The following is a 23,043-nucleotide window of genomic DNA, read 5'->3' on the forward strand; positions in this document are numbered from 1 at the left end:
CCGATCCGGTAACAACGGTGCCGGTAGCTTACCAGCACCGTTGTTACCAGACCGGCAAACCTTGTAATAACCCCCGACACGAAGGCCGTCAGTAATGTGCCCCCATTCCCCTGGCGAGGGTGGGATGGCTTCCAATTCAGTGGCATGTGTACACATCTATAATTGAGGCCAGTGGTTCAGATAATCCTGCTCTCGATCCCGCCTTGCCCCTCCCTACAGTCATTGAGTCAAGCAGTGTGGTGTGTGCTGGAGAGAAAGCGTGCCTTGTGTTTTGTAAGCAATGATCTTGCGTGCTTATGCCGTTATCTACACATCTCTCACCCAAGGCTGTTCCTACGGGCACGGGAGCAATAAATAGCTTAAACAGCAGTATTTCTTTTCACACGCACACGCGTTATACAAGTTGTTTTGTGTAACCTTCAGATGCGCAAAATCCACTTCTTATACAGAGTTTCATAAGTAGTGTTCTTCAGGATAGGTTAGACGCGCAGGACAAAGTCTGTAGATAAGACTCTGCGGCGCCGTCCGACAATTTAAAAGCGAGTTGCGGTAAATACGCGGGTTGAGTGCCACACGCGAGAGCTCCCAACCAGCAAGGCTGCGTGTTGTGCTTTGGTTCCCGTGAGATGATGGCCGGGAGTAATGTCTTGCTGGTTGCACTCGTTGTTCTCTCTTTCATAACCTTTGTCTGCACCGTGATCTTCAACGCTCTGGCAGCCACTTCGCTAGAAGGTAAGGAGGTGACTTACTGACTCTGATACACAGACGGGAGAAGGCGCGTGCTTGTTTCACTATGCAGAGTACACGTCCAGAAGGCGGCGGCGGGCAAGTACAGTAGTGCCTTAACCGCCAGTGGGGTTTGGACTGACTGGTCAGGAGGTTGTAAGACATATTGCAGATGGATAATGTATGAAACACTTAAACATGTCGGCGGCAGCGCCCATACAATTCCTACTATTCAATATCAATTTACTTAACAACGAAGACAATAGTGAAAATACCCATTTTAAAAGTCCCAAATCGCACAGGTAAAATAAAATGTAATTGGTTATTTAGATCCGGGATTGAACCTGTGTTGCTCAGCCAGAGGCGTTGTGGGGGGGGGGGGGGTATTGGGGAGAGAGGGTAGCTCTGGGGCTACAACCAAAAGGCTAGCTAGTCCAGAGTCCTGACATTAGCATAGCCCCAGATCTTTTCCAGACCTAGCAACAGCGTTGTGACTTGCTTCCAAAGTGAGCCTTTGCCCCTGAGCTGGAGGCCTATCTTTACATTAACCTCAGGCAGGGGAAGTGAAGCAGTTTCAGTTTAAAATAAAAGCCAGCGTAGCTTCAAAACAATGAGAAAAACATGGAAACATCCACTCATCTATGTTGTGTGATGTTATGAAGCGGTTGAAGGCAGGGGAGTTGCTAGGTCTGGAAAAGACCCGGGGCTAAGCTGATGTTGTAACTGTTGGGACTGGGGGCTAGCTAGTCTTTTGGCTGTAGCTCCTGGCATTCTATCCGGGGCTACAACCAAAAGATCAGGGGCTAAAGCCCCCTTAGCCCCCCCTAGCAACGCCCCTGGTTGAAGGGCACCAGTCGTCGCCACTGTGGTCGTATGGCATTGCTAGCCTGTTGGAGAGGTAACCAGACCACAGCCAGTGGAAGAAGAAGAAAGGAGAACAGTGCAGAATACTGGGGGCGGCGGAGAAAGCAGGAACAGGATAGGGATGCACAGATCTAACATGGAATTGTGGAACCGGATGGATTGCATGGGTAGTGGGATGTGTGTGTCCTGGTAGGCAGTAGATTCGCAGTGCAAACACATGGCAACACGCATTTTCCAGTGATGGCGTATTCTGGTACTCTGGAAGAACTAGAAATAGCAGAAGCATGGCTGTGTGATGGCCATGCCATGTGCTTGGGAAGCCCTTTAAGTGTGGAGGTCAGAATTGTCAAGTGGCATTTTCTAAGCCCCTGCTTCAAATGCCTGGTTAGAATCTGGGAATGTCAAGCCAGTTGTCAGAAGTGACAGAGCCACCAATGGACTGTGTAAAAAGGTGAATGCAGGTCACCAAAGGGGGGGAAGGGGAAGAAGGAAGAAGGGAACAGAAAGCACCCTACAAGAGCCATAGGTGCATGGCGTCTGCCTGAGGACGAATAGACTGATGCAAGATGTGGGCGATGTGGAGTTGATGAATTGCCATCATTTAACCGCTGGACAATATCAACCCCACTACCATGGGCTGAATGCCTGATGTAGACAAGTATTCCACATATACATGATGTTATACGAACAGATATTCAAGGGCAATGGAGCCCAGAGTACACATTAAGTCATGAAACACATGAAAAGTATAAAAGAGACTGTGGAATGTAAAAACTACACCCGTGCCCATTACATAATCATAAGAGCGGGCTTGAAACATGTTGATCCTCGAAACTTGGCACTTACCAAATAAATCAACAGTTCTCTGCTAAAATAATAGGAATTTGTACCTATAGCACTCAGAATAGTAAATACAAAAAGTCCACACGAGGATGCTTCTAAGAACTTGGCAATGTAAATCTGTACGATTTTTATGTACTTGTGATGTATATCTCCGCCTGACATGGCATGTAAATATTCCCTATAAGATTATAGTTTGACCTGTTACGATTTCTTTTTTTTTTTAAATCACAGTGCTTCCTAGTTAATTATGCACATTTCACACTTCAATAAGCCACACCTTGAAGGCATCATTCCTCATCGCTATGCACCACAGACAGCAATGGGCTACTTTTGCACCTCTGAAATGCCATCTTGTAGAGTGTTATGCGCTGCTTCTGTTCTGACGCTGCGCAGCTTGTATTGCACATTTTGAACTTCACAGAATCCCTCTTTATAGATGTCCTTCCTCATCCTTATACATCGGTCATTAGCGAAGGGCCACTTTTTGACCACTGAAATGCCATCTTGTAGGGGTTATGTTCTGTTTACGTTATGCTACTCAGGCTTTAATGTACATTTTAAACTTCACTTAAACTTCACTTAATTACACGTTTAAGATGTCGTTCAAAAACAGCATACGTTGCTGATAGCGCACAGTTACTTTTTGGATATCTCAAATGCCATCTTCATGTTATTCTAGTTTATCACCCCTTGCTTTCTTACTGCACCAAATACCATTTCTGCGATTTATAATAATCTTATTTCGGTACCTTGCCTATGGTATCTGTAACGCTATGCAGTGATTATGTGGAATCACAAAATAACGAATCAATTACAACGAATCCAAAATAACAAATTCCAAAATGACACATTTGGGGAAAAAACTAAAAATGGTGTTGGGAGTGGGAATAGTGGTTTTGGGAGTGGGGGGAAAGTATTAAGAACAAAAAAAAGAGGGGTTTTGGGGTGACCCCCCCAAAACAATGAAAAAGGAATCAGTTATTTTGTAATAACTTGTTTTGGTATTAGTTGTGATTGGATTCGTTTTTTTGTGATTCCACATAATAACATGTAACCAGCTGTAACAAGCCCATGAGGCAGTGGAGTAACTTTGCTGAAAATGTTGGAGGGGAGGGGGACATGACATCTGAAGAAAAGGTGCCCCAGCCAAATGAATGGGGACAAAATCGTGTGCCATGAAAGTTGGGGGGGAGAAACACCCCTGCCCACCCCAAAAAATTACGCCCTTGCCATGAGGCACTCCTAGCTTTGGTCCCTATTGACCATCTGCCATTTCAATGTTTCCAGTGCCCCAAAATCTCTCTCTCTGTATCTCTTTCTCTCTTTCTTTATGCAGGGGTCAAGTCCTAAGAATTAAAGTGGGGGACTCATCAACAAACGCAATGGGATGTGATGTTGCCAGAAATTAGCATGTCAAGGTGAAATATGCACCTTTCGTTTAATTGGCTTTGCATAACCACCCAAATTGCACAGGACGAATGCCATTTGCCTTTCATAAAATCAACGCACACACAAAACCAAGAGAGGATATTTCCTCCTAATAGTGTTTTTAAGAAAACGTTAAAAGGTGTGCATGTTTTAAACTCCAAGAACCAATACAGATGCTTTCCCTGGAACTTGCAGTACCCAAATGGGACATTTCACCTTCAGTTGTTTATTTATTTATTTATTTTTAACTTTTGTTTATTGGCAGAAAGTTAAGACAGGTACAACATAAAATCCATAGCAATACTCAAACAATCAATATCGCATTGCAAAAGGCAGCACAATATGGCCTGGCACAACCTCTCAGGAAGAGGACGATTAGTCTCTTGGGCTGGCACAAATAGAACAAAAGGAAGGAGAGTTACAATGTTCATGGCGTAGTAGGCCGTACTAGTGGAGGGGTAGAACTCCACTCCACTTCGTCTCTATTGTTCAGGTAGCTGCAGAATTCTGACCACACGTTTTTGGGGTGTGATGTGAGTGGGAAGGTTCCAATGTATTCCTATTTGCACATTTGTATCCAGGTGAGGGCTTTGAGCCACATCGTGAGGGTGGGGGGGTTATGGCGCTTCCAACTTTGCAATATACATCTTTTAGCAACAATGGCGCTCACATTTAAGAACTTAGACATTTTCCTTACATTTTCCCCCTCCCATATACCAAACAGGGCAAGTGGGTCCATCTCCATCGGGGAACCAATTATTTCGGAGAGCGCCTCCGACACAGCCACCCAGAATGTGTTGATTGCAGGGCAGGACCAGAACATGTGTATGTGATCTGCCTCGGAAGATTTGCATTTAGGGCATGTGTTAGTCGGGGTACCTGTGAATTTCGCCACTCTATATGGTGTATAGTAGAGCCTGTTGAGGAGTTTGAATTGTATGCAGCGGAATCTGGCACTAAGGGAGACCATGCGCGTATGTGCGCACATTTTGCCCCACAGTTCTTCGGTTATTTCCATTTCAAGCTCCCTAGCCCATGCTTCACGTGGTTTGAGGGACCCAGGCACTATTTTTTCTAGCTGCATTTTGTATAAATTGGATATTATACCCTTGGAGCATGCAGAGTTTGCTATGTATCGGAGTTCGGGTGATTCTGGGGGCTCCTCTGGGTATGAGGGCCACATAGCTCGAACCGCAGCCCTGAGCCTGTAGTACCGTAACATTTCGAGCAGGGAGTTGGAGTGTTCTGGACGCCATGTTTGAGGGGTGACAAACTTACCATCAGGGAAGAGGTCAGCTAGAGCTCGATAGCCGAGATTCTCCCGGTGTCGTAAGAGGTGTTGGTCGTGTGTGGGGGGAGTCTGGGAAATTGCCACATGGGAAGCGACTTATAGTACGGATGTTGCTCCTGCTCGGAGTACAGGATACCATTCCAAGCCCTAATCGTGGTGGCCACCGGGTCTGCCTGGGCGTCTGTTTGGAATGTGCGGTGCAATAAAAGGGTCATGATGTTGGTCCCACCCCCGCCAATTTCTCAAGTTTCACATGCGGGGGCGGATTCTGAAACGCATACCAATGAGAAGCGTGTTGGGCCTGCGCCACATTCCAGTATAGACGTAGGTCTGGGGCTGCGAGCCCCCCTTTATCATAGGGTAAGGTCATATGCTGCCACTTCTTGCGGACCGACCCCGAGAGATATTGTTCGCACTCCGAGTGGAGCCTCTTAAAGTATTGCATCCCGGGCCAGACTGGTACGTTAGTGAAGACGTAGAGGAGTTTAGGGACCACTATCATCTTTATTAGAGAGAGTCTGCCCGCCAGGGATAGCGGCAGATTGCACCATTTGGCAAACTTGGAAGTGACGAGCTGTGCCACAGCCTCATAATTGTCCGTTAGTAGAGAAGGTTTGGTTAGTGTCACCTGGACCCCGAGATACCTAACTCCCTCCGGCGACCAGCGTAGGGGGTACTCACATGTTGGTTGTTGAGTAGCTGCAGTGAGAGGGAAAATCTCAGATTTAGAATAATTTATCGTGAAACCGGAGTACGTGCCTATTTTGGTAATGTCACGGTTGATCGGGTCCAGATATGTGGAGGGGTTTCTGATATATAAGAGCACGTCATCTGCGTAAAGTGAGATGATTTCCGGTGTGTCAATTAACCGAATACCTTTATTGATGTGGCGCCCTCTAACATGGTCAGCCATGGGTTCGATGGCAAGCGCAAAGAGGATGGGGGAGAATGGGCATCCCTGGCGCGTACCACGGTGTAGCGTGAAGGGAGAGGAGGGAACAGAGTTTACGAGAACCCTAGCTAGCGGACCCGTATATAGGAGCTTTATGTAAGAGACCATATTTGGGCCCACTCCCATTTTCTCCAGAACAGCCCATAAATATTGCCACAAGACCATATCAAAAGCCTTTTGGGCATCTATTGTTACCGCCACAGCATCAGCGTTCGGGTCGATCCTGGCCATCACATTAAATAGGTGGCGGATGTTGAGTGCCGTGGATCGGCCAGGAATGAACCCACTCTGATCTGCATGGACCATATGGGACATGAAAGGGAGAAATCTGTTTGCGATTATCTTGTCAAAGATTTTCATGTCAGTGTTAATGAGGGATAGGGGCCTATAGGACCCGCACTCCTCTGGGGGTTTTCCAGGTTTGGGAAGGACTGTTATTAAGGCTTCCCTTAAGGAGGGGGGAGGATGTGTAATCGAAGTGCCTCGGCCCAGACACCGTGTAGCGCTGGTGCCAGTGCGGCCACGTGCTCCTGGTAGAACTCAGAGGTGAGCCCATCCGGACCAGGAGCTTTGTTTTTGGGAAGGTCTGATATCACCTGGACTATCTCATCCAAGGTGAACGGAGCCTCCAGAGGTTCTCTGGTGTCCTGGGAAATAAGGGTCATAGGGATGTTTTCCAGGAGGTCGTCCAAGTCCTGGGCTGAGTGTTCAGGCTGGGGACCATATAAATTGGCATAGAAGCTAGCAAATATGTCAAGGATGGATTGGTTCGACCAGTGCCTCTGTCCCTGCTCGTCTATAATGCAATCAATTCGGATCTTACCACCCTCCGCTCGCACCAGCCTGGCCAGGGTTCTACCCGGTCTGTCTCCCTCTCCATATCTGCGGGCGGCAATAGGGCAAGCATGGTATTGCACCTCCCTCATAGCATGTGACTCAAACTGTTCCAGCTCGGTTCTGATCCCCGCTAGGGTCGTCGGGGACAGAGTGACGATGTATTCCCGTTCAAGGGCCTTGAGTTTAGTTTCAGAATTATTTAGGGCTTGCCTTATGGCTTTCAGGACACCTGCTTCCCTAGTTGTTTGTTATTTTTCATCAGGTTAGATAGTGCAGTGGTGAAGTGTCTGCTGTGCAAGCTTGGCGATTGTGGTTCTGTCCTCGAGGTCTGCTTTAATTCGTATATGCAAAGAGGATGCTCAATGTTTCTCATTTCAGCTGGGGGGGACAGAGTCTCTCCTCTGAAAAAACTGGGTTGACTCCTTCCACCCGCGTGTACCCTCTACTTGAGCCTGTTTTTATGGGATACATCACACACAGTGTGTATTACGGACTTGGCAGATGAGTTGAGGAGGCAGTCTGGAGAAACCCCTCATTATCATAACCAAAGTGCTATGGGTTATGGGAGCCACAAGCATTTGGTACCGAGAAAGGCCTGCCTGCCATATGATGATCCCAGGCACTCATTGCACCTTCGTTAATGAGATGCATTTGAGATTTAGGGCCACCAGCAATATCACTCTAACTTGGTCAGGCGTTGTACTAAGTGGGCTGCTTTTACTTTTTGCCACTGCCTTTCTCCAGTGTTCGTCAGATAATTGGTGACATAATCCCTTGTTGTTTCTCCCTGAAGTAAACCCCTCCTACCTCTGTCACCATGGTGTTCAGGATGATGCGGAAACCTTGAACGCGGTTCGTCACATGGTGGTCAATGAGATAAGGAGCCGGAAAGATAAAAGGTAGAGTGTGGATTTCTCGAAGTACCCCACGCAGATGGGTGCACCCAGGGTTCAAGTCCTAAAAATTCAATTGGGGGGACTCATCAACAAATGCAATGGGATGTGGCGTCGCCAGAAATTGCATATCAAGGTGAAACGTGCACATTTCATTAAATTGGCTTTGCATAACCACCCACATTGCACAGAATGAATGCCATTTGCCTTTCATAAAATCAACACACACAAAACCAAGAGAGGATATTTTCTTCTAATATTCTTTTAAAAAACGTTAAAAGGTGTGCATGTTTTAGGTTTTAAACTCCAAGAACCAACACAAATGTTTTCCCTGGGGCTTGCAGTACCAAAATTGGACTTTTCACCTTTAGTTGTTTGTTATTTTTCATCAGGTTAAATAGTGCAGTGGGGAAGTGTCAAAACCTGACGACTGTGGTTCGATCCCCGTGTCTGCTTTAATGCATACATTCAAAAAGGACATTCAATGTTTCTCATTTTTGCTGGGGGGACTGAGTCCATCCTCTGAAAAAAGTGGGGGGACTCCGTCCCCCCGCGTGTACCCTCGACTTGAGCCCTGGGTGCACCACCCCTTCGCCTAAAGAGGGTGACACGTGTTTTCCTTTAGCGGTTTCCAGCGAGAGGCAGGGGAGCACACACACACTTGTGATATTTGATGTCATCATAGTAGTGGAATAGTTAGAGGTATGCAGGGTTTCCTGCGTGTTTTGTAGCGACACTATCATGTTTGACGTTCAGTTATTTAGGGCACACCGTTTGGGTGGGCGCTCAACGTATGGGGAAAGGAAGACTGGGGCGCCCAATCTTAACATGCCCATGTATAATGGATAACTTCTCATTTTTAAAACAACGCTTAGCAAAGAAATTCATTAAAACGTAGCTATTATGGGCCAGAGAAAAATAATGACGCTTTTGGTCACTCAGGCAAATAAGTTGTAGGCATGGCCAGTTTTGTTCAAGCAATGGTATGGCATAATTTATCTCTTATTCCAGGCCAAGAGGTTCTGCACATGGAACCAATAAGACCCAAAGCATCACAGGATACCTGAAAGGCCCTTACAAGTTTGTAGACAGACCTGTTAAGGTCAACTATTTAGTAGATAAAAACAATCCCAGAGAGGCTCCAAGAGTCTTCCATGTGAATAGATTGAAGACATTAATCCCTAGCTTTGAAGTGAGAGCCTTAATTTTGTCTTCAGACAGGGAGGAAGAGGAAAGTAAACCTCTCTCTGACTTGTTTCCGAGAAACCCTTCAGATTACCCCATTAAGGGAGTACACATTTCTCCTCAACTGACCCTGCAGCAATAAGAGGAATGTCAAACTTTACTTTGATGGTTTGCCCCTCTGTTCTTACTACCTCCAGGGCTGACATATTGGTGTAGGTATGACATTTACACTGAAGACAGTGTGCCTACTAAAACTAGGAGTTATAGGATGTTCGATAAAATAGATCCCTCCTGTAGCCCTTGGTCCACTACAGTGGTACTTGTGGCCAAAAAGCATCTTCAGATTTTCATTTCTGTGTGGAATATAGGGCTCTAAATGCTGGACATATTCTCACCTTCATTCTAGAACTAATAAGCTAGTAGACACGCTTGTTGCCACAAGTACCTAAGCATCTTTGACCTTACCCAGGGATATTGGTAAATATCCCTGACTGAGAGAACTAACGAAAGGACTGCATTATCAACTCCAAAAGGACTTTACCAATTCAGGGTAATGACTTTTGGATTAAAGAATGCTCCTACCACATTCCAGAACCATGTTCTGAATGAATGTGATGCTGGAAATGCTTTTGGAGGGACAGAGCCTCCTAGTCCTTGTGCTACCACTTCTGTGTGTGTGTTTTCTCTATGTTTTCTGGCAGTGCTGCTCTTCATATTTTCCTTTTGGTGAACAACACCCACGGGGTATCCTTATGGCACCCATGGGTGGGGGCATACCACTGTACCCCTTATGCATGTTTTTGGGCACCTGTCTGTTGCAGACAGAGCAGGGTATGGGCTGGTGGCAGCTACATGCTGATTCGGCAGTGGCTCTGAGCATCCTCCATTTTTTGGGCACCCAGTCCTTCCCAGAGGAATCGATGGAGTCCTGATAGAAGGTAAGATGTCTACTGTGGCCTCTTGGTTTCTATTGCCTTTTACCTTGATTCCCAAAGTCCTGGCAAGCCCTGACTCTGTCCGTTCCTCTTGACTGGATGTTGGGTGGAAATACCAAATATGGCTCTGGGGCTGCCTCCTGTCAGAATGACTCGAGCCTACCCGGGGGCTGTGTGTTGTGGGAACACCCTTGGGGTGGGACCTGTGTGAATGGAGTCTGAAATGAACCAGGGACGTCATTTCACCAACATGCCAGGGGTAGCGGAAGTGACATCACACAACCCTTGACCTCTGAGGACATCACAGGAAGTGATGTCATCTAACCCCACCCTAAAGTGAAATTACGGGAAGTGAAGGAACATGACCTTTCACCCTTTGACAAAACAGGAAGTGGCATCATATAGCATTGTTTCTAAATACACTATGAAAAATATGGTTACGTATCACTGTAAAGTGACATATGCATACAAGAATGGATCACCATATGTATCCTTAATATTAGTGTGTATAGGCCCATATTACTAAATTACTGTGAATGCAAGCAGATGTCCAAGTCCAAACGATAATGAAGTGTTATTATATAGCACTTACGCTTAAGTGTTCCATATAGAACAACCTGTGTTGGTACTCATTTATCAACCTCAGCAGGAAGAAAGGCTGAATTGACCTCGCTGGGAGTTGAACCAGCAACCTGCAGATCACACAAACATTGCAGCAGTGAGTGCTCTACCCACTGAGCTATTTTACCAGCTATAGCTACCACAAAACCAGCCACTCCAGAAACAAAGAGCCACATGCTGCTGGCCACAGCCCAGGAGCCTCACTAAAAACAATGGGCCTCATTACAAGTTTGCCGGTCCAGGAACTACGGTACCGGTAAGCTTGCTGGTACCGTAGTTTCCGAACCGGCAAACTACGAGTTGTGCTCGAGGGTACCTTTCTGCCTGCTAGGTCTTACCTGGTGGGCCGAGCAGCACCCGCGAGCACAGCATGCCGCATGCACTGGAATGGGGTGCATGCGGCTTCCCCATTCCCATTGAGCTCTAAGGGGCCGGAATGGGAATGGGGAAGATTTTTTTCTGGTGCCCTGGATTGGGCAATTACTGGATCTGCCGGGGTTGTAATATCCCTGTAATTGCCCATCCCAGGGCGCTGGGAAAAGAACGACTCCGGCGGTAGCCATGCCTGGGTTACCGGCACGGCTGTCCGCCAGGGTCGTAATGAGGCCCAATGTGTTTAAAAAACGTTTTTTAACGGGTAGCAAGGGAGATTTCAGGGGTTGCAGTTGTGACCCATGGCAACCCCTAAATGACGTCCCTCAAGTGAACTCACATTCTGTGTTATGGGCGTCTGGTTTCTGTGTGTGACACAATGCCCGAGACAGCCCTGACTGAAACTGACACAAATGCAGTGTAGTGTGCTGAAAGGCTGGGTGCTTACCCCAATCCACATTCTTTGTTATGGGTGTCTGGGTGGAGTGAATGGCCTGAATGCCTGTGAGCCTGATTGGCTTCCTGTCTGCATGAATGCCCTTCTGCATGATTGGTTGAATGAGTCTGGCTCAGCCTGAGTGAATGTGGACCAAATGTGTATACCAGGGGACCTCTCACTCACCAGTTGGTTCAGAAGCTGAAAGTGAAGCTGAAGCTAGAAGAACCTGTTATTGAAGCCCACCTGGAGGAGAAGTCTGGTGCTGTATTTTCTTTGTGTAATCCAAAAGCTGCCATGTTCCTCCAAGGACTGATCCAGAGAGGACCTGTTTAGGAGACCTCTCCCCGAGCTACAACGGACCATCGTGCAACCTGCTACTCTTCGTCCGAAGTACCCTGGCAGCCTTTACTGTGTGCCTGATGTCTGGAGAAGGGGTCTTCGTGAGTCCCGAAAGAAGGAGTGCTCGGACATCTCGAGTTGAAGAAGTTCATTGGTGTCACCCAGGGTCCGCAGGAGCATTCGTGATCGCTGGAAGCTCGTTGCTGTCTATCTGTCAGGGATGGCACTCTATTTTTATTTTTTAAAACTTCTTTTTTATTGACTTGACAGCAAAACAAAGAAAAAACAGAGGGGGCCACGTGGCACCAGTGCCGAAAGCACGCAATGAAATATTTTTTTTAGGCAATACAATTTGTTATCCAAGAAAAAAAAAAAAACCTTTTAGGAGGACAGAGAATACAGGTTATTAACATATACATTTTAAGATAACATCCACTATGGGGGACGGCCTGGGGAGGCAGTGGCGGAAGTTGATGGCGAGGCTAGGGTAGCAATATAGTCTCGAAATTTCGGCCAAACATCCCTCGGCCTGGAGCGGGAGCACTGGATCGCACTCCAGGTCTGCTCGGTGTCATGAGCCCATGTGACCAAACCCAGCCATTGTGTATAGGTAGGGGCTCTAGGGCGGAGCCAACATAATAATATACAGCGAACTGCCAGCAGCATACAGAGACCTGCCAATTTCCTAGTGTCACGTGACAGCTGAGGGAAATCATGGAAAAAACAATGCAGTGGGGTAGGGGTTATCGGGTGTTCCAGAATGTCAGACAATGCAGAGCAAATCTCTAGCCAAAATCGGGCTAACCGGGGACAGAGCCACAGCATGTGCATGTAAGACGCTTGGTCTGCGCCACACCTGGGACAGGAGGGGGAGTTAGTGTCAGAAATCTGATGAAGTCTCATAGGTGTATAATGATACCTGTGTAGGATTTTGAATTGGATGAGTTTGAATTTAGTGTTGTAGGAAACCTCGTGGGTGCGGGCGCACATACGAGCCCACCTCTCATCAGTGATCTCCGAGCCGAGATCCCTCTCCCATTTGCGACGAAGCTCGGTGAAGTGGGGGGCCGCTCTGGCCTGAAGTAGGGTGTAGAGCCTGGACACTTTGCCTTTGAAGGAAAGGTAGGAGCAGTGCTCCTCTACAATCGGTTCATCGGGAGGCAAGGCGGGGAACTCTGAGTATCTGGCTTTAAGGTGCCCACGGAGTGACGAGTACTGTAGCCACACCGAGGGTCGGTGCCTGAGTGAGGGGGGAAGGTCAGACCATTCTATGAAGTTCCCCTGCTCGAAGGCATCGCGCAGAGTCAGGAAGCCTGCAGTAGCCCAGCGGTTGACCACTGAGAGTGGAACGTGCGGGACACCGGGCAGGAAGTTCCACAGTGGGAGGTCCCCGTGGAATGGGCAGGGAGTGTCAACCATGGTCCAGAGTTTGGAAAGGGCCAGGGATGTGCTGGTCACTGGATTCGCAGAGTTCGGGTCAGGAAGGATCGGTCGGAGGATCAGGGAACCTATCACCCGGTCACAGACAGACAGCCTCTCAAGGCGAACATGTGGGGGGGGGTCGACAGTGTTGAACCAAAATGCCGCAAACTGCGACTGGGCCACCACCCAGTATCTGACAAAATCAGGAGCGCCGAAACCACCTAACGCCTTAGGGGCGGATAGCGTGGAGAATTTGAGGCGTACAGCTCCGGAGTGCCACAGGAAGGTGTTACATATGCTGCGAAGCATTCGAAAGAAGTTATCCCCTGGCCAAAGAGGTAGGTTAGTAAATCGGTACAGTAATTGGGGCAACACAATCATTTTGAGTATACCAATCCTGCCCGCAAGCGAGAGAGGAAGTTTAGTCCAGCTGGTGGCCTTAGCATGAAGGGTAGTTAGATAGGTGTGGAAGTTGTCATCGCGCAGCTGGGGTGTGTGCCGGGAGACCACCACCCCTAGGTATTTGAAGCTATTGGGACACCAGTTGAACCCATGCAACTCGGGGGGAGCCTGTGTGGAGTCTGTGAGCGGAAACAATACAGATTTAGAACAGTTAATCCTCAGACCGGATATGTCACCGAAACGGGCCACATCCCTCAGTATGGGCAGAAGGTTGGTTACAGGGGATCGGACGTACAGGAGGGTGTCGTCTGCGTAGAGGGAGATTATGTCGGTCTGGCCAGACGTGCACAACCCTCTGTGCGAGTGCAACTGTCTAATCATGTCAGCAAAGGGCTCCATGGCAATTGCAAAGATAAGCGGGGAGAAGGGGCATCCCTGGCGTGTTCCTCTAAAAATCTGTAGGGGGGAGGAGCACCTATCTTCTGTGCGGACTTTGGCGGACGGGGTGGTGTAAAGGAGCTTAATCCAGGTGCAAAAGTTAGGGCCGAAGTTACATTTCTCAAGGACACACCATAGGTATCTCCATGAGACTGAATCAAAGGCTTTTTGCATGTCTAATGCAGCCGCCACAGCCTGGGTGGCAGGGTCGATCCTAGTGATCACATTGAAAAGCCTCCTCAAATTTAGGGAGGTGGACCTACCGGGGACGAAACCGGCCTGATCTGGATGGATAATGTGGGACATGTATGGGACTAAGCGATTAGCAAGTAACTTGGCAAATATCTTAATGTCACTATTAATCAGAGATAGGGGACGGTACGAGCCGCACTGCGTAGGGTCTTTTCCTGATTTGAGAAGCACTGTAATCACTGCCTCCCGAAGGGACGGTGGGAGAATGCCCCTGTCGCACGATTCCTCCCAGAGCATTAGTAGGTGTGGCGCAAATTGGGTCTTGACTAGCTTATTGAAGTCCATCGGGATCCCATCGGGGCCAGGGGCTTTACCGGATGCCAGTGACTCAATGGCCTCCACAATTTCCTCTAAGGTGAAAGGCCTCTCGAGGGAGGCGCTAGCGTCGTCCGACAAAACTGACAGAGGAAGACTCTCTAAAAAGGAGTTAATGTCGGAGACCTGGGGACTGTCTACCTCCGAGTATAGGGAGGTGTAGAATGCGAGGAACTCGGAGTTGATGTCCTGAGGGGAGGTGGCAAGTGTGCCATCTGGTCTGGAAATGGCCAGGATATGGGGGGCCCCGAGCTCGCGGCGCAATAGTCTAGCCAGTATTCTGCCGGGTCGTTCACCCTCGCCATATTTTCTTGCTGATTGGGGGGAATCTAGGAACCTGACCTCGCGCTCAGCAAGGCCACGAAACCTGTCCAACTCAGAGCCCAGGAGTGCAAGCGTGGCGGGGGAGTGGTCATCGGCGTATAGGGATTCATAGACAGAGAGGGCCGATTCGCAACCAGCGATATTGGCCCGAATGTCCCTAAGTATGCCACTGCACTTGGAGATGGCAACCCCTCTAGTATGTGCTTTAAAGGCCTCCCAGAGCACCGCGTGTGTTGGAACAGAATGTAAGTTAAACTCAAAATATTCCTCGATAGAGGCCTCAAGTTCAGACACGAAAACTTGGTCAAGAAGCGAGTGGGGGCTAAGCCTCCACTGTCTAGTTTTGTTGGGGTCTAATTCCCAGTTCAAAGAGATTAGTACAGGTGAATGGTCCGATAGCGTCCTGGGGAGTATGGCTAAGTGGGTGATGCATCTAACGAGTATATCTGTGACGAGCCACCTATCTATCCTAGAGTGGGAGTCATGCACTGAGGAGTAGAAGGAGTATGTACGGTCATCGGGGTACATCAGGCGCCAGGCGTCCACCAACGCCAGGCGGGGGAGCGTGGTAAGGATAGAATATGCTGCTCTTGAGAGTTGGCGGGGGCGAGAACCCGATCTATCCAGATTGACATCCAGTATCGTGTTGAAGTCACCGCCCCATAGAATGGGAATTAGAGGGTAGCTCTCGAGCAGAGTGGCCAGCTGGAGGTAGAAGTCAGGGTCGTTGATGTTGGGACCATATATGTTCAGAATGGCAATTTCCTGTTGCTGTAATATACCGGTGATGAGCACAAACCTACCGAGCGGGTCTATGTGAGAGTGCTGACATGTAAACTTCAGGCTTTTATGTATTAGGGTCAGGGTGCCCCGGCTTTGGGTGGAGTAATTAGTATAATACCTCTGGGGGCCCCATTGCTTGGCAAAACGCTCACAGTGTTCGGAGCGAGCGTGAGTTTCCTGCAGACACAGGATCTTCACTCCGTGGCGCTCAGCGTGAAGCTGAATCTGTCGCATCTTTTTATGGTTGCCGAGACCCCTGACGTTCCAACTCATAAAGGTCAGAGTTGTATCAGCCATACTTGAAGGGGTGATGGTGGAATATATAGGGGTGGATTCCAGTAAGGTGACCGGTGTGTACCCATGGAGTATGCGGTCCTCCGACCAAATGTGTGAATTGATAGCACGTGGTGCCCGTGGTGCCTCTGAAAGCTGTCAAGAGTTTTACAAACCATAACATTCCCAAATTACCCCCCACCCACATCCCTCCCCCAATCGGAAGGACGAGACCCAAACACAACCACAACAAACGTAAACTTTTAGGCATCAACGCCAGGGGGTCTGCTTGCGGCCGGGCAATGGCGCGCCGGACCGGGAGAGCGTAAGGAGAGTTATGCTACGTAGTAGGATTAGGCAGGGCATTTAGAGTGTATGCGGGTTACCTCGGGTCTAAATCTGTGAAAAAGTGGGCCCAGCAGAGGTTGGGGTGTCGCCGTGTGATAGGATACGGTAACCACATATTTAGGTGTGTATTTAGCTAGAGGGGGCATGGGTCCCGCAGTCACAGCGAACAAAGTGAATGGAATGAGATGTCGGGTGACTCCAGGAAGGGACCCCAGAGAGATGGTAATAACAGTGAGCGGGACAGTAGCAGGGTGCGAGATACACCGAGACAAATAGGAGATGAAACGACAACGGCAATATGAACCACCATAAAGAACAATGAATAGGGGCCTTCGCGGGGGGGGGGAGCGCCGCGGCGGCCCCACCCCGCGGGCCAATTACAACAGAATTATTGAGAAACCATACAACCCATATCAACACTGTCTACATCAACCCGGAAAGTGTTCATCTAAAAATTTCAAGGCTTCTTCGGGGATGGTAAAAAAGTGTGTTTGACTAGAGTGTACAATCCTCAGTTTGGCGGGGAAGAGCATGGAGTACGTGACCCCCAGGTCCCGGAGTCTCTTTTTCACTGCAAGGAAGGTCTTACGCTCCTGCTGCACAGCCACAGAATAATCCGGGTACAAGTGTATCCTTGCAGCTCCAAGATGAAGCTCGCCCTTGGCCCTGGCCGCCCGGAGCAGAGCATCCCGGTCACGAAAATTGAGGATTCTGGCAATGATAGGGCGGGGTGGGGCACCAGGCCTGGGCCTAGGGGCCAGAGAGCGGTGAGCTCGCTCCACTGCGAATTGTGACGAGAGGTTGGGGCTATCGAGGAGGGTCAAAAGGGTGCGTTCCACGTAGTCCTCCATGGGCTCCTCGATACCGTCCTCGGGAATGCCAACAATGCGGAGGTTATTCCGCCTGGAGCGGGATTCAAGGTCGTCGTTTTTCTTTTCGACCATAGAGACCCGGCTGGTTAGGGTGGTCACAGCTGTGCGAAGGGAGACCAGGTCGTCTTCTGCGGTGCCGACCCTGGTCTCGATCTCAGAGACCCTGCTGTCTGTCTTTTCGATATGTGCCTTTATGGAAGAGATGGTCCCGTTCATATCGTCAAGCTTAGTGTGGAGCGCAGTAAAACCCTCTCGCATGTATTCCATCATTTTCTGCGAGTCGTCTGAGGTAGAGGGCGTTGCGATGATTGGCGCCTCTTCGGCTAGCGGCTTGGAGGGGGTTTTGGCAAACATATTTAGCGAGGCCTGCCTCTTGTTAGAACCGGCTCCCTTGGTCATGGCGATAGGACGCGTCTGGTGTCCAGGATCAGGTGCAGGTGTGGAAGAAGGGCTTCCAATAGGCGACCCGTTGGGTGGCCAGGTGGGGAGGAGGGAGGGTATGGAGAGCAGCTGACGTGTTTGGGGGAGAACCAAGTGTCACCAACAGAGAGCAGCGGGTGGGACCGCCGGGCCCGGTACCAGTGGGGTAGGTCGGAGGTGAGGCTGCCAGTGGTGTGCAGGTGAAGCTGAGTAATTGTAGGGGGTTAGGACCCCTTCTCCAGGGGTGCTCCGAGTTATTGGTGGGCGCCAGCAGAAGCCTGGGAATGCAGGAGAGCCCACGGAATTGGCTAGTAGTGGGTCGGCTGGTGAGTAGAGCCATCTGTACGTGGGCCAAAAGTAGCGCTGAGGAGGGAATTACACGAGGGCCGCCCAACGAGGTGATCAGATCCAGAGTTGGGGGGGGAGGGGCGGCAGGTTAGATGGAGGCCGGAGAGAGCCGTGGTGTCCCAAATAGGTGTCCGCCGGGGCTCAGAGACCAAGGTCGGTGCAGGCCAAGACCACAGGAGCGAGCAGGGGGCAGCACTGTGGTAAGTGCGGCCGGTAGGTGCGGTCGCAGTCCAAGCCCGCAGCAGATGGGAGCAACACCAAGCGGCACCCCCCCGAATCACCCTACCTTGTCGCGGATCAGAGAAGGCGCGCCCCGCCGGGGGGGGCGCCGCAGGTACGCAGGAATCAGATGAGCTGGCGTCCGCGGTGTGGAGTCCGCCCCCTGCGGCTCGAGAGAGGGAGCAAGGCAGTGCAGCGTCCCGTGCGCCGCAGGTAGGGGGGGGCGCCGCAGGTAAGCGGGGCGGAGACGCGGGTGTCCGCGGTGAGGGGTCTGCTCCCCGCGGCCCGCGACAGGGAGCCAGGCAGTTCAGCGTCGCGGGCGGCGCGGGAGCCGGATCACACAGGTTGCCGCAGGTCCAGACAGGGTGCGTATGGTTCACAGGAGAGGTGATGAGGCCGAGGATGAAGCGCGGGAACCGGCCAGCCCGGCCGGCAAGGAAGGCCCCGGCGCCCCTCCCCCAGAGCGGCCCGCAGCGCCGCGTCCTGACGTGGGTGGGGAAGCCGCAGCCGGTGGAGCCGCGGGCGGGCAGCCAGGCGTAGTGAGATCCCAGCAGAGTGGAGGGCAGCAGTACGGTCCACGGGAGGGGCCGCGGGGGCCAGAAATCCGCAGGAGTGCAGCGGATGGGTTGAAGATGAAGCACCGCCCGCACACAGGAGGACAGCCAGAGTAGAAGAGTGCTTTCCAAGGGATCGTACGCTCTCCCAGCTCGGAGTTCCGTAGTTAGGCGGCCATCTTGCTTCGGCACAACAGCGCCCCGCCGGGATGGCACTCTATTAAGAGTGGCACAGGACACCCAAAAAGGGTTTGGGTGGTTGTGCCTAAATAAAGTGGACAGAGAAGCACACACACAGCTGAAAGGAAAGAGAACGAAGAGTAGGCAAGGGTAGCAAGGAAAGGTACAGAATGAATTCCCTCTTGGGGTGTATGCAGATATAGGAAAAGAGTTTCCACGAACCTTAGGAAATACTCAAGCCTTCTGCACAGTTTGCTATAACAGAGGCCCCCGCTGTTTCCTCATGACTTGGAACAGCAGCTATGGGTGTCTGTAATGTAGAAATGAGACAAGGGAAGGGGCAGAGGTTGACTGATGGGAACCAACAGACAAGCTCTGTACAAAAGGGTCTACAAACAGGACAAGAGAAGATACTTACAGACAAATCCAGGAAAAGGGGGTTGATAGCAAACTAGCAGAAGGAAATGAAGGGAAAGTCGTGTAACAGGCTAGGATAGCAGAGGACAGTAAGGAACAAGGTTGAGAACTCAGAGGAGCAGGAAAGCAATGAGCAAGCCCACAGGAGCAGGGCTGTAAGGTAGAGAGCCCAGAGGGAAAGGTCTTAGGGCAGCAGAGTAAAGCAGGCTGCACGGCAAGGAACCCAGAAGGACCGGGCAGCAAGGAGTGAGCCCTGAGGGGCAGGGCCGCTGACTGTAGAAGGTTGCAGAGGACTGTAGAGGGCTGCTAGGCCGAGAACCCAGCGAAAAAAGGTAGGTAGTAAGCAGCGGAGCGTGATCAGCTGCAAAGTAGGAAGCCCAGAGGACAAGGGCTGTAGGCAGCCGGAGTGAGGCAGGCTGCAGAGCAGGGAGCCCAGAGGACAAGGGCTGAGACTGGAAAGCAGCAGAGAGAGATCAGCTGCAATGTAGAAAGCCCGGTAGGGCAAGGGCGGAGGCTGGAAGGCAGCAGAGCGTGATCGGCTGCAATGTGGAAAGCCCGGCAGGGCAAGGGCGGAGGCTGGAAGGCAGCAGAGCGTGATCAGCTGCAATGTAGAAAGCCCGGTAGGGCAAGGGCGGAGGTTGGAAGGCAGCAGAGCGTGATCGGCTGCAATGTGGAGAGCCCGGAGGAGCAGGGCTGTGAGGAAGAGAGCCTGGAAGGCTATGGCTGTAGGCAGCGAAGAGTAACAGGCTGCAAGGCAGGAACCTGGAAGAGCAGGGCTGAGGCAGGGAGCCCAAAAGGCTAGGGCTGTAGGCAGCAGGGTGTAGCAGACTGCAACACAGGACGCCCAGAGGAGCAGGGCTGAGGCAGGGAGCCCAAAAGGCTAGGGCTGTAGGCAGCAGAGTGTAGCAAGCTGCAAGGCAGGGTCCAAGCAGGAGTGATGGTAAACAGCATACAAAGATCCGTAGAAAGACACGAAAGGTGGAGGAAGGTCTCTCAATGCAAGAGGCTGAGCCACTGCAGGCAGCAGCCTTTTATACTGCCTAGCCCAGCACAGAGGAAGGCTAATTGATTGCACCTGGCTAAGCATACCTGCAGACAATCGGCCACCTCCCTCTCTGTTCCTGAGTTGGTGGAAGCAGAGCCAATCCCTAGGGCTTCTGGGGGGTGTAGTTCCTTTGATGACCAATAGGAACAGCCAGGAATTGATGCTTATAGCCAAGTGCATTGTGGTATGCGTAGTTTGTTGGAAAAAACAATAAAGCGCCAAAGTCTCGCAAATGGGAAATAAAGTCCCCAAAGTAAATATAGATTGATCCAAGAGTCTGTTGTAAATAAATGATAAACAAATAGTCCATATTGAGCGCAAATGGATGCGCCCATGGCGCAGGCATGACAGTATGCCCCTCTCCAGGCTCCCTGAAGACCGACCTACAAGAAGAATGTCTGTCACACCGTACAAGAGTCTTAATCCAAAAAGGCACATCATGAAGCACCAGAAACGGTTTAAGGTTGCAAGGTGAGAGTCTTGAATGACGGAGACAGTACAAATGTTCTGAACTTTAGATGTAGAAATCAGAAAAGACGAAGTCTTTGGAACACAAACCCCAACAGTGTGTGCATGAAGAGAGGAACTGCGAAAAACTGCTGCAGGCTCCATGATAGATTTTGCTTTGACGGGCAACAGTATGATGCTGGAAGGTGGAGACATAGGTACAGCAGAGTTGGTAGCTTTAGGAAGGTTTTCCAAGACATCTGGAGCAGCCATGACAACGTTAGGGTTAGCCGCAGAGAGTTCAGGAGTCACAGCGGCGGTTTCCCCATGATAAGCAGACAGTTCAGAGGTTACAGCAGCAGTTAGATCTTGAATGGCTGTAGAGAGTATCGAGGCTGTAGCAACTGGGTGTGTGGGTGCCATGAGAGAACCAGCGGGCTGGAACGCACCTGAGACTGGTAGAGTAGAGTCTGGCAGTCTTAGTGCTATAGATGCACCAGCAGGAACAACTGGAGCAGTAGTCTTAACAGGGAAACCCTTCGCTGACTTTGCAACAGTTAGCATGGTGGATGTAGGATCAGGAAGAGAAGGTGCTGCGGGATCAGGTTGTGTAGCAGAGGATTCTGCTGCAGCTAGCACAGCTGCGAAGGAAGTAGAAATCGGGGCATCGGGAGCATCAGAATTAGCAGTAGCTTCAGGAATCACAGTAGCTATAGCAACCTCAAGATTTGCAGCAGGGACTTCAGGAGACTCAAATGTGGCAGGGAGTTTAGGAGCCACAGCATCAGGAAGATCATGAATTGCAGTTGGAAGTACAGGTGCTGTAGCAGCTACAGACAGTTCAGGTGTTGCAACCACTGGTAGATCGGGTACCACAACCACTGGCGATTCAGGGGGTATCGAAGAAACTGGAGATGTTGATTGCTCAGGAGTGTTGTCTGATAGCACAGCCACACTTTGGCAAGCCCCGCTTGCCAACTCAGCATGCTCGGTGTGAACTGCGCCAGTCTCCTCAGCTGACGTGTCATTCCAGAAGAGTTTGTAAGTGTGAGTACTGGACAATAGGCAAGGGCGAGGGCGGAACCATCCTTTGACTCAGAGGAATTTCCAATCAGAAGACCACCCTTGTTTTGTGGAGTAATGGCTGTGTGAGTGATTTGACCCACCGGAGGAGTTAATTCTTTTCTGTCAGTACAACAACCTGAGTTTCTGTGGCTGGAAGGTGAAAGAGCTGTGTCAGTATTTAGAAGGGATACATATGCTATATTTAGGTCTTCCATCTGCTTGGTATAAGTCTGTATACTTTTCTGCCTGGCAATTCCAGGCCTTATCATGTCGATCTCTAAAGATAAGATGTCAGGTGTTGGACATAGTGTCAGATGGTCTGGTGACTTGTGTCCCTTTATAAGATTCTTATAATGCAAATAAACAAAGCCATCATAGAGGGCTTCGGTCTTTCTTTTAAGGCGTAGGAGTTGTTTGTGTAGCAGGTAAGTATCATTTGTTTGATCTAAAGCTTCAGAAGCTGGTGTGGCAGAAAATTTGGTTGTAGCAATGGGAAGACTGACCTTAGGGTTATTGTGGTTAGTAGATACTGTGGAAGCATTAAGACAACCGATGGTTAGTATAGGTCTTTTGTACCCAGGACCAGATGCACAAACCTCAGGATAATGACTGCCTTGTCCTGTCAAATAAGGGTTTCCAGCATTCTGGGGAGCTTGCCAAGCTGATCTTGCGCATATCACTCTGGCAACAGCGTATTCTGGTTTAGAGTCTCCCACAATGAGTGCAATATCCTTGGCTGTTGCGGTGTTAGAAGGCTTGTCAGAAGACGCAGGAGTGTTTTTCACTGTTTGGTTTAACAAGATCTGTAAGAATTCATTATCTTGCTGTAGCTCTGCAACAGATAAGGACTGCGGGTCATAGTCGCAAATGTCATAATAATTGTACATGGAAGAAGGGTCAGCTAGCCAGTGAGTATAGTACCGTGCTTGTAAATCTTTGTTGACTAAGGCGAGGCTGTCCTTTAGACTAAGGTTCTTGTTTGCTGTCTTTAGGGAAACCATAGGTTTATGCAAAGGTTTCTTAACCCGAAAGGAAAGCATCTTTGGTCTGTGTGTGCCTTTCCGGCCTATGGAACAAGACATTTTTGGCTCTTGCATTCTGTCAGGGATGGCACTCTATAAAGAGTGGCACAGGACACCCAAAAAGGGTTTGGGTGGTTGTGCCTAAATAAAGTGGACAGAGAAGCACACACAC

The 23,043-nt window shown here is 49.9% G+C and overlaps 1 long non-coding RNA gene across 1 annotated transcript in view; it reads left to right on the plus strand.

The window, feature by feature from the left end:
• Window positions 1-499: 499 nt before the first annotated feature.
• The window catches only part of LOC138498561 (uncharacterized), a 55,512-nt gene continuing 32,968 nt past the window's right edge, over window positions 500-23,043 (plus strand). The window contains exon 1 of the long non-coding RNA XR_011278746.1: window positions 500-732. This is a non-coding gene — a long non-coding RNA (uncharacterized lncRNA). The remainder of the gene's footprint in view (window positions 733-23,043) is intronic.

The sequence above is a fragment of the Ambystoma mexicanum genome, chromosome 5q, assembly GCF_040938575.1.
Source record: "Ambystoma mexicanum isolate Mex_15411 chromosome 5q, UKY_AmexF1_1, whole genome shotgun sequence".
Lineage (NCBI taxonomy): Eukaryota > Metazoa > Chordata > Amphibia > Caudata > Ambystomatidae > Ambystoma > Ambystoma mexicanum.